An 11,232-nucleotide genomic window follows, 5' to 3' on the forward strand; every position below is an offset into this window, starting at 1 on the left:
CATATTTTCCCCTTTTATTATATTAGATTGGTTCACAACAATTTTATTTGCCAAATCTCACATTTATTCCATATTTTAATCCATATATGAAAAACAGTTCAACATATATATTTTTCCTAAGTCCATTTTTGATGAAGTGGAAAATAATCAGTAAATTAATTACTTCTGATCACTGAGCAAATTATCAATCAGCCAATTAACTGGCTTTTTAAGTGCCACCCCGGATGGCTGTGGATTACATGCCTCTGATGAAGTGAGCTGATACGCTCACGAAACACGTAAGGCACTTGACGCACGTTCGTGACGTCATTTCCGGATATCCAACTGCACAATCTATACTTCAGGATGCTACACGCTAGCGGTTCTCTTCACTAACAGTTACTTTACCAAGTAAGTGTTTTAACTCCTTTCAACTCCTTTTCACTTTACCTATTGATTTTTGAACGGGCTCTCTCTTTTTTTTTGAGGTAATCTATTCTGTTTTGTATGTGAAACAAGTATTTACCTTATTGACTCACTGCAGAGCTATTAGCCTTAATTCCGCATACACATTTTTTAAATATGTCACATTACACATCTTTATAATTGTTGCACTTGTACTTTTAGGTATTTAACCCCTCACATCGAGTCAGAATTTTATCTTTTTTATATCGGATATATATATATATTGATTTTTATTTATTTTGCCTTTCCATTTTTTTTTTTTACATATGTTAAGTATCATATGAATTCTACATTTGTCACTCACAAATAAACTATAATATCTTTTATGATACATATATAATATATTTTTTAAAATATTTTTAAAATAATTTGTACCTTTTTGTAATTAGATATATATTTTTTTATATTTGTTATTAAATATTAATAAACATTTATCAGCTCATAATAATTTGGAGCACCCCCATTGCGTGTCCCTCCATCCAATTATATGGAGTCGAATTAAATTAAGGGGGGTCCTACAATGAAAAACACAGTCCCCATTTTGACTGTCTTTGCGAACCTCCACTCTTGCTTAAAGGATTACTTTCTGTTATAATTTTTAAGCTAAACAACTAACAGATTAAAGTTAATAAACATTAATTAAAACCTACTGACCTATATTTTCTCCAAAACGAAGTTTCATAACGTTCTAAAAGTTATATCTTTTATTCGCCGATGATGTCACGTTATCCTGCCCACTATTTTCAGCACTGTGTGTTCAAAATACTTAAACCAATAACTTTGTGTTTAAAGCGCAATTTTGAAACCTAGGTATTGTAAACGGATTGGTACAGAGCAAAGGATACCCACGGAGTGGGTTTGGAAAACAATTAAATTTGCAGACAAGATTTCTTATATACGGTAGAGATATGTTAATGAAATGCTATTGATAAAAAGCGTATTTGGGGTAGTTAGTTAGTAACAGGCATCGAAAATATTTACTTACAGTGGCCCTTTAAAGGTTTAAAAGTTAATTATCTGAAACAGCATCTACTATAAGGGATTCACGCCGCTGATCACCGGTCCCTGTGATTCTACAGGTGAGCTATTTATTATATCATCTGCTATTGCCGATTGCATAATTATACTCATTTAAGATACATTTATCTCTTTGTTTCCGCAAATGCACATGAGGAACCTCTCTTGCAAGCGCTGTTAGAAACACCATCCCTACAAACTACAAACCACACACACATGTATATATATATATATATATATATATATACATGTAGCCCTCAGTTTACGCCGGGGTTAGGTTCCAGAAGGAAACCGTTGTAAATTGAAACCCAGTTTATAATTTAAGTCAATAGGAAGTGAGGGAGATAGGTTCCAGGCCCCTCTCAAAATTGTCATAAGTAACACCTAATACATTATTTTTAAAGCTTTGAAAAGAAGACTTTAAATGCTAAACCGCATTATAAACCTAATAAAATAATCACACAACACAGAATATATAATTAAACTAAGTTAAATGAACAAAAACATTTGCTAAACAGCATTATAAACCTAATAAAATAATCACACAACACAGACTTCACTTGCATTTTTCTGCAAACAGTTCTTTCTATGCATTCTAATCTGGACTGATTTATAGACAGGAAGATCTTGTTCCTTTGAAATCTGCTCGATAGCTCAGGTCTGGTTAAACTGATTAATTTCAGCTTGCTTGACTTTGCTGCAACACGGACAGCTCCACCTACTGGCTATTTTAATAAATGCACTGCTTCTCAATGCTTTTCAATAGCAGTCACATGACTGGAAAAAAAGGTTGTTATTCTGAAACGGTGTAAATTGAACCGTTGTAAAACGAGGGCCACCTGTACAGGGAGTGCAGAATTATTAGGCAAGTTGTATTTTTGAGGATTAATTTTATTATTGAACAACAACCATGTTCTCAATGAACCCAAAAACTCATTAATATCAAAGCTGAATAGTTTTGGAAGTAGTTTTTAGTTTGTTTTTAGTTATAGCTATTTTAGGGGGATAACTGTGTGTGCAGGTGACTATTACTGTGCATAATTATTAGGCAACTTAACAAAAAACAAATATATACCCATTTCAATTATTTATTTTTACCAGTGAAACCAATATAACATCTCAACATATACATTTCTGACATTCAAAAACAAAAACAAAAACAAATCAGTGACCAATATAGCCACCTTTCTTTGCAAGGACACTCAAAAGCCTGCCATCCATGGATTCTGTTAGTGTTTTGATCTGTTCACCATCAACATTGCGTGCAGCAGCAACCACAGCCTCCCAGACACTGTTCAGAGAGGTGTACTGTTTTCCCTCCTTGTAAATCTCACATTTGATGATGGACCACAGGTTCTCAATGGGGTTCAGATCAGGTGAACAAGGAGGCCATGTCATTAGATTTTCTTCTTTTATACCCTTTCTTGCCAGCCACGCTGTGGAGTACTTGGACGCGTGTGATGGAGCATTGTCCTGCATGAAAATCATGTTTTTCTTGAAGGATGCAGACTTCTTCCTGTACCACTGCTTGAAGAAGGTGTCTTCCAGAAACTGGCAGTAGGACTGGGAGTTGAGCTTGACTCCATCCTCAACCCGATAAGGCCCCACGAGTTCATCTTTGATGATACCAGCCCAAACCAGTACTCCACCTCCACCTTGCTGGCGTCTGAGTCGGAATGGAGCTCTCTGCCCTTTACCAATCCAGCCAAGGGCCCATCCATCTGGCCCATCAAGACTCACTCTCATTTCATCAGTCCATAAAACCTTAGAAAAATCAGTCTTGAGATATTTCTTGGCCCAGTCTTGACATTTCAGCTTGTGTGTCTTGTTCAGTGGTGGTCGTCTTTCAGCCTTTCTTACCTTGGCCATGTCTCTGAGTATTGCACACCTTGTGCTTTTGGGCACTCCAGTGATGTTGCAGCTCTGAAATATGGCCAAACTGGTGGCAAGTGTCATCTTGGCAGCTGCACGCTTGACTTTTCTCAGTTCATGGGCAGTTATTTTGCGCCTTGGTTTTTCCACACGCTTCTTGCGACCCTGTTGACTATTTTGAATGAAACGCTTGATTGTTCGATGATCACGCTTCAGAAGCTTTGCAATTTTAAGAGTGCTGCATCCCTCTGCAAGATATCTCACTATTTTTGACTTTTCTGAGCCTGTCAAGTCCTTCTTTTGACCCATTTTGCCAAAGAAAAGGAAGTTGCCTAATAATTATGCACACCTGATATAGGGTGTTGATGTCATTAGACCACACCCCTTCTCATTACAGAGATGCACATCACTTAATATGCTTAATTGGTAGTAGGCTTTCGAGCCTATACAGCTTGGAGTAAGACAACATGCATAAAGAGGATGATGTGGTCAAAATACTCATTTGCCTAATAATTCTGCACACAGTGTATATATATATATATATATATATATATATATATATATATATATATATATATATATAAATAAATATATTTTTAAAATAAAATGAACATTTTTTTCTATATTAAGAACATAAATGTGAAGTATTCCTAACGTACCTTCAGTTTGGCGTAGCTGATCTAGCGCAGAGTCGGGCTAGTGTGCGAGAGATAATGAACAGTTTTTTTAAGTGTGCCCAATAGAAGTCTATGGGGAGAAGGTAGTGCGGTCAGGATGTCCAAAATTCTGAAGTTAGTGCACCTCTGTCTTTCACTTGCACGCTAAGTTTTTACTTTAAACTTGTAATATGCATGTGCGTGTAAGAAAAAAACAATTAGCCTTGCACTTGTAATCTTGCATTAAATGAACAAAAGTACACCAGATACAGCAGGATTATTTATGGTGAATATCATATTATTAAAGGAACAGTTAAGTCAAAATTAAATGTTTATGATTCAGATAGAACAGGGCAAGATTATGAGTGAAGTGCTTTTTAACGCTCCTGCTCGACCGCTAATTTTGCTAGAAGTAAGATGAGCGCCGGGTTGCGTTTGTATTGTGAGTTGAAAGTAAACTGTTTTGCTTGCATTCTAACACGATGCGTGACCCCTACTCACACGCAAACATGATCCCATTTTCTCTATTGCGCTAACCTGACATAAAAATATTGATATTTTGCATTCTAATGTTCTTCACATAGAAGAATATGTTCTATTCATTTATAAATACATATTTCTATATATATCTAAAGGTATTTCGGTAAAAGATATATTTATACCTATATATATATATATATATATATATATATATATATATATATATATATATATATATATATATATATATATATATATATAATTTTGTTATAGGTATAGATACTGTATATACAGATATATATATATATATATAATTATGTTTTTACATGTTTTCATTTGCTTAACTGCTAAGGGCTCCAATGCACTTATATAAACTGTGTATATAGCTATGTGTCTACATATGTATTTATGTGTTTATATGTGCATATATGTCTGTAATACATATATATTTATCTCTAGACATGCATTTGTATGTATCTCAAAGTTAAAGCCCTTTGTCTGCTTTTTTTTTTTTTCTAACACCTGGGACATCATATCTTTGAGCCTTTATAACTTTTTTGTAAATGTTTTTATTAGGCGTTATTAGGTGTTATTAGGAGTGTAACTGTACTTTGTAAAGTATTTTTGATTTGTTTTGTGAAACTTTTTTGTTTTGTGAAACCATTAGCCAGAGCTTTGAGGACACAGTAACCATTCTAGCGTAAATCCCGATTGAGCTCAAGCAATTGTGTTTACTTTTGAATTGTAATACAAGCAGAAAACCGGATGCACGCAAACACTTGCTATAAACCTCTTATGGCTTGCGCGTAACTGTTAACGCTTCACTCGTAATCTGGCTCTCAATTTGAAACATATTCCCAGTTTACTTCTATTATCATATTTAATTTGTGCTCTTGGTATGCTTTGATGAAGTCTAAACCTAGGTAGGCTCAGGAAAAGCAATGCACTGCTGGGAACTAGATGTAAACATGGGGCTCAGTGTAAGCTGCTTTTGAACCCTTGTGGGGCAGGCTCGCACATGCAAGCCTACATCCTGCAATGTAAGAAGCCAATAACAACAGACATTTATGTGCAGCCACCAATCATCAGCTAGTTCCTGAAGCCATTGGCTGAACCAATGACAAGAGATATATATGTGCAGCCACCAATTATCAGCTAGCTCCCAGTAGTGTGCTGCTGCACCCAAGTCTATCTAAGTATGCTTTTTAATAATGGATACCAAGACAATAAAGTAAAATTTGATTATAAAAGTAAATTGGAAAGATGTGTAAATTATTAATCATAAAAGTTTCGTTTTGACTGTAAAAGATATATTGAGATAGAGCATGCAATTTTAAACAACTTTCTAATTAACTTTAATTATAAATTGTCTCCGTTCTCCTTGTATTTTTCGTTGAAATTTAAGCTTATGAGCATGCAGGTGTCTGAAGCACTAAAAGGCAGCAGTTTTGCATGAATGTTATCCATTTGCCAGATCGCTAGAAGAAAGCAGTATTTCTTGCCATGCAGTGCTCCAGATACTCACATTAGTTATCTCTTCAACAAAGAACACCATGGGAACAAAGCAAATTTGATAATAGAAGTAAATTGGAAACCTTTTTTTTTTAAATTTTATGTTCTGTCTGAATCTCAAAACAATTTTGCACCAATTGGTAGCTCTTGGTTTAAAGCTAAGGATCTAGAATTTCATAATTTCAGATATTGTTTATAAACATAATTCACCTGCATGAAAATCCCAATAAAGTTTAACCGATTTTATAATATACTAGAAAATAATAAGATGAGAAGCTTTGATAGATATGCTAACATCTTGGCTTCTTAACTTCTCATTCAATGTAGTTGAACAAGTTTTAAAAAATATTATTTCATGATTCAGATAGAACATACAATTTTAAACAACTTTCCAGTTTCCTTCTATTATCAAATTTGTTTCATTCTCATGGTGTCATTTGTTGAAGGAGTAACAATGCACTACTGGTTTCTAGCTGAACAATGGGTGAGCCAATGGCAATCAGTATATATGTAGCCACCTATCAGCAGCAAGAACCTATGTTCTTTGCTGCTCCTGAGTTCACCTAGATAAACCCTTCAGCAAAGGATAACAAGAGAATGAAGCAAATTAAATAGAAGTAAATTGGAAAGTTGTTTAAAATTGTATGTTCTGCCTGAATCATGAATGTCTAATTATGACTTTACTTGTCCCTGTAATAGTCCTTTAAGCCGATTTTGCTATTCCCTGGAAAAATGAAATTAATTCTAAGGAAGACTGGCAGGATTGCGGACTCGAGTCACATGACTTGGACTCGAGTCCCAAATGACTTGCGACTCCAATTAGTGTGGTGAAGTATGGTAGCAGATATTTATTCTGCACCTGTGTTTCATCTCCCACATGTATTTCTTAATCTTTTTCCTTGAGGTACCAAATAATTGTTGTAGGCCTTAGATATAACAACACTCACTAACACACATTCTCTCTCACACAAACACATGCAAAGTGTGTAGCAGTAGTGTTATTTCTAAAAAATGATTTTGTCTTTGTTACTCTCACTTACCAATAAAATACAGTTTTTTTCACTGCTTGTTTATTACAGGTGTTAGCACACATTGGGGGGTAGTTATCAACGTGTCAACTTTCCTGCCTTCGCCGGCCCAATACGCCCGCCTAAGCTCGCCTACCTTCGCCGCCGCGGACCTGAAAAAATACACCTAAGTTATCAAAAAAAGCTGTCAAAAAGCCGCGGGGCGATGAGCAGCGGACTGTGAGAGTTATCACTCATCCGATCTCGCTGCTCTTCGGCTGTTTGACAGCTTTCTTGCTAGCCTGTCACTAACCACTCACTCTACACTGTTCTACCCCCTATACTGGCGCCCCCGGAGCCCCCTGCAACTAAATAAAGTTACTAACCCCTAAACCGCCGCTCCTAGACCCTGCCTCAAGTCTTATAAATGTATTAACCCCTAAACCGCTGCTCCCTGAACCCGCCGCAACCAATATTAAATTTATTAACCCCTATCCTGCCCCCCCCTACACCGTCGCCACCTATAATAAATTTATTAACCCCTATCCTGCCCCCCACTACACCGCCGCCACTGTAATAAAATTATTAACCCCTAAACCTAAGTCTAACACTAACCCTAACACCCCCCTAACTTAAATATTAATTAAATAAATCTAAATAATATTTCCATTATTAACTAAGTTAATCCTATTTAAAACTAAATACTTACCTATAAAATAAACCCTAATATAGCTACAATATAAATAATAATTATATTGTAGCTATCTTAGGATTTATTTTTATTTTACAGGTACCTTTCAATTTATTTTAACTAGGTACAATAGCTATTAAATAGTTATTAACTATTTAATAGCTTACCTAGCTAAAATAAAGAGAAATTTACCTGTAAAATAAAAACTAACCTAAGTTACAATTAAACCTAACACTACACTATCATTAAATAAATTAAATAAACTACCTACAAATAACTACAATTAAATACAATTACATAAACTAACTAAAGTACAAAAAATAAAAAAAGCTAAGTTACAAAAAATAAAAAAAAATAAGTTACAAACATTTAAAAACATATTACAACAATTTTAAGCTACTTACACCTAATCTAAGCCCCCTAATAAAATAACAAACCCCCCCAAAATAAAAAAGTTCAAAGCTCTTTTACCTTACCAGCCCTTAAAAGGGCCTTTTGTGGGGGCATGCCCCAAAGAGTTCAGCTCTTTTGCCTGTAAAAGAAAAATACAACCCCCCCAACATTAAAACCCACCACCCACATACCCCTAATCTAACCCAAACCCCCCTTAAAATAACCTAACACTAATCCCCTGAAGATCATCCTACCTTTAGTTGTCTTCACTCAGCCGAGCCATCGATGGAACTGAAGAGGACATCCGGACCAGCAGAAGTTATCCTCCAAGGGGCGCTGAAGAATTCTTCCATCCGATGAAGTGATCCTCCAAGCGGCGCTGAAGAAATCTTCCATCCGGGCGAGGTCATCTTCCAAGAGGTGCTGAAGAAGTCTTCTATCCGGGTGAGGTCATCGTCGAAGCCGGGTCTTGAATCTTCATCCCGCCAACGCGGAACATCCTTCTTTCCCGACGAGCTACCGACCAATGAAGGCTCCTTTAAGGATTCTATCAGCTAATCGGAATTAAGGTAGGAAAAATCTGATTGGCTGATGGAATCAGCCAATCAGATTCAAGTTCAATCCGATTGGCTGATCCAATCAGCCAATCAGATTGAGCTCGCATTCTATTGGCTGTTCCGATCAGCCAATAGAATGCGAGCTCAATCTGATTGGCTGATTGGATCAGCCAATCGGATTGAACTTGAATCTGATTGGCTGATTCCATCAGCCAATCAGATTTTTCCTACCTTAATTCCGATTGGCTGATAGAATCCTATCAGCCAATCGGAATTGAAGGGACGCCATCTTGGATGACGTCCCTTAAAGGAGCCTTCATTCGTCGGTAGTTCGTCGGGAAAGAAGGATGTTCCGCGTCGGCGGGATGAAGATTCAAGACCCGGCTTCGACGATGACCTCGCCCGGATAGAAGACTTCTTCAGCGCCTCTTGGAAGATGACCTCGCCCGGATGGAAGATTTCTTCAGCGCCGCTTGGAGGATCACTTCATCGGATGGAAGATTTCTTCAGCGCCCCTTGGAGGATAACTTCTGCCGGTCCGGATGTCCTCTTCAGTTCCATCGGTGGCTCGGCTGAGTGAAGACAACTAAAGGTAGGATGATCTTCAGGGGATTAGTGTTAGGTTATTTTAAGGGGGGTTTGGGTTAGATTAGGGGTATGTGGGTGTTGGGTTTTAATGTTGGGGGGGTTGTATTTTTCTTTTACTGGCAAAAGAGCTGAACTCTTTGGGGCATGCCCCCACAAAAGGCCCTTTTAAGGGCTGGTAAGGTAAAAGAGCTTTGAACTTTTTTAATGTAGAATAGGGTAGGGCATTTTTTTATTTTTGGGGGGGTTTGTTATTTTATTAGGCGGCTAAGATTAGGTGTAAGTAGCTTAAAATTGTTGTAATATGTTTTTAAATGTTTGTAACTTATTTTTTTTTATTTTTTGTAACTTAGCTTTTTTTATTTTTTGTACTTTAGTTAGTTTATGTAATTGTATTGAATTGTAGTTATTTGTAGGTAGTTTATTTAATTAATTTAATGATAGTGTAGTGTTAGGTTTAATTGTAACTTAGGTTAGGATTTATTTTACAGGTAATTTTGTATTTCTTTTAGCTAGGTAGTTATTAAATAGTTAATAACTATTTAATAACTATTCTAACTAGCTAAAATAAATACAAAGTTACCTGTAAAATAAATATAAATCCTAAGATAGCTACAATGTAATTATTAATTATATTGTAGCTATATTAGGGTTTATTTTACAGGTAAGTATTTAGTTTTAAATAGGAATAATTTATTAAAGTACAGTGTAGTGTTAGGTGTAATTGTAACTTAGGTTAGTTTTTAGTTTACAGGTACATTTCTCTTTATTTTAGCTAGGTAAGCTATTAAATAGTTAATAACTGTTTAATAGCTATTGTACCTAGTTAAAATAAATTGAAAGGTACCTGTAAAATAAAAATAAATCCTAAGATAGCTACAATATAATTATTATTTATATTGTAGCTATATTAGGGTTTATTTTACAGGTAAGTATTTAGTTTTAAATAGGATTAACTTAGTTAATAATAGAAATATTATTTAGATTTATTTAATTAATATTTAAGTTAGGGGGTTGTTAGGGTTAGTGTTAGACTTAGGTTTAGGGGTTAATAATTTTATTACAGTGGCGGCGGTGTAGTGGGGGGCAGGATAGGGGTTAATAAATTTATTATAGGTGGCGACGGTGTAGGGGGGACAGGATAGGGGTTAATAAATTTATTATAGGTGGCGACGGTGTAGGGGGGGCAGGATAGGGGTTAATATATTTAACATAGGTTGCGGCGGGTTCAGGGAGTGACAGTTTAGGGGTTAAACTATTTTTTTATTTGCGGCGAGGTGCGGGATTGGCAGGATAGGGGTTAATAAATTTATTATAGAGGGCGGCCGTATAGGGGGGGGCAGGATAGGGGTTACTAGGTATAATGTAGTTGGCGGTGGGCTCCGGGAGCGGTGGTTTAGGGGTTAATATGTATAGAGTAGCTTGCGGTGGGCTCCGGGAGCGGTGGTTTAGGGGTTAACATATTTATTATAGTGTCGGTGGGCTCCGGGAGCGGCGGTTTAAGGGTTAATAACTTTATTTAGTTGCGGCGGTGTAGGGGGGACAGATTAGTGGTGTTTAGACTCGGGGTACATGTTAGGGTGTTAGGTGTAGACAGCTCCCATAGAAATCAATGGGATGTCTGTCAGTAGCGAACTTGTACTTTCGCTATGGTCAGACTCCCATTGATTCCTATGGGATCCGCCGCCTCCAGGCTGGCGGGTTTGAAAACCAGGTACGCTGGGCCGTAAAAGTGCCGAGCGTACCTGCTAGTTTTTTGATAACTAGCAAAAGTAGTGAGATTGTGCCGTACTTGTGTGCGGAACATCTGGAGTGACGTAAGAATCGATCTGTGTCGGACGGAGTCTGGCGGATTGAAGTTTACGTCACAAAATTCTACTTTTGCCGGTCTGTAGCCTTTGATAACTAAGGCGAATCAGCCTCGCCACAAATATGCTGCTGAATTCTAGCGTATTTGAGGTTGACGGCTTGATAACTACCCCCCATTGGGTTTAGCGCTTGTATAACAAGTTGAAAGT

This window comes from Bombina bombina, chromosome 5 (genome assembly GCF_027579735.1).
Source record: "Bombina bombina isolate aBomBom1 chromosome 5, aBomBom1.pri, whole genome shotgun sequence".
Lineage (NCBI taxonomy): Eukaryota > Metazoa > Chordata > Amphibia > Anura > Bombinatoridae > Bombina > Bombina bombina.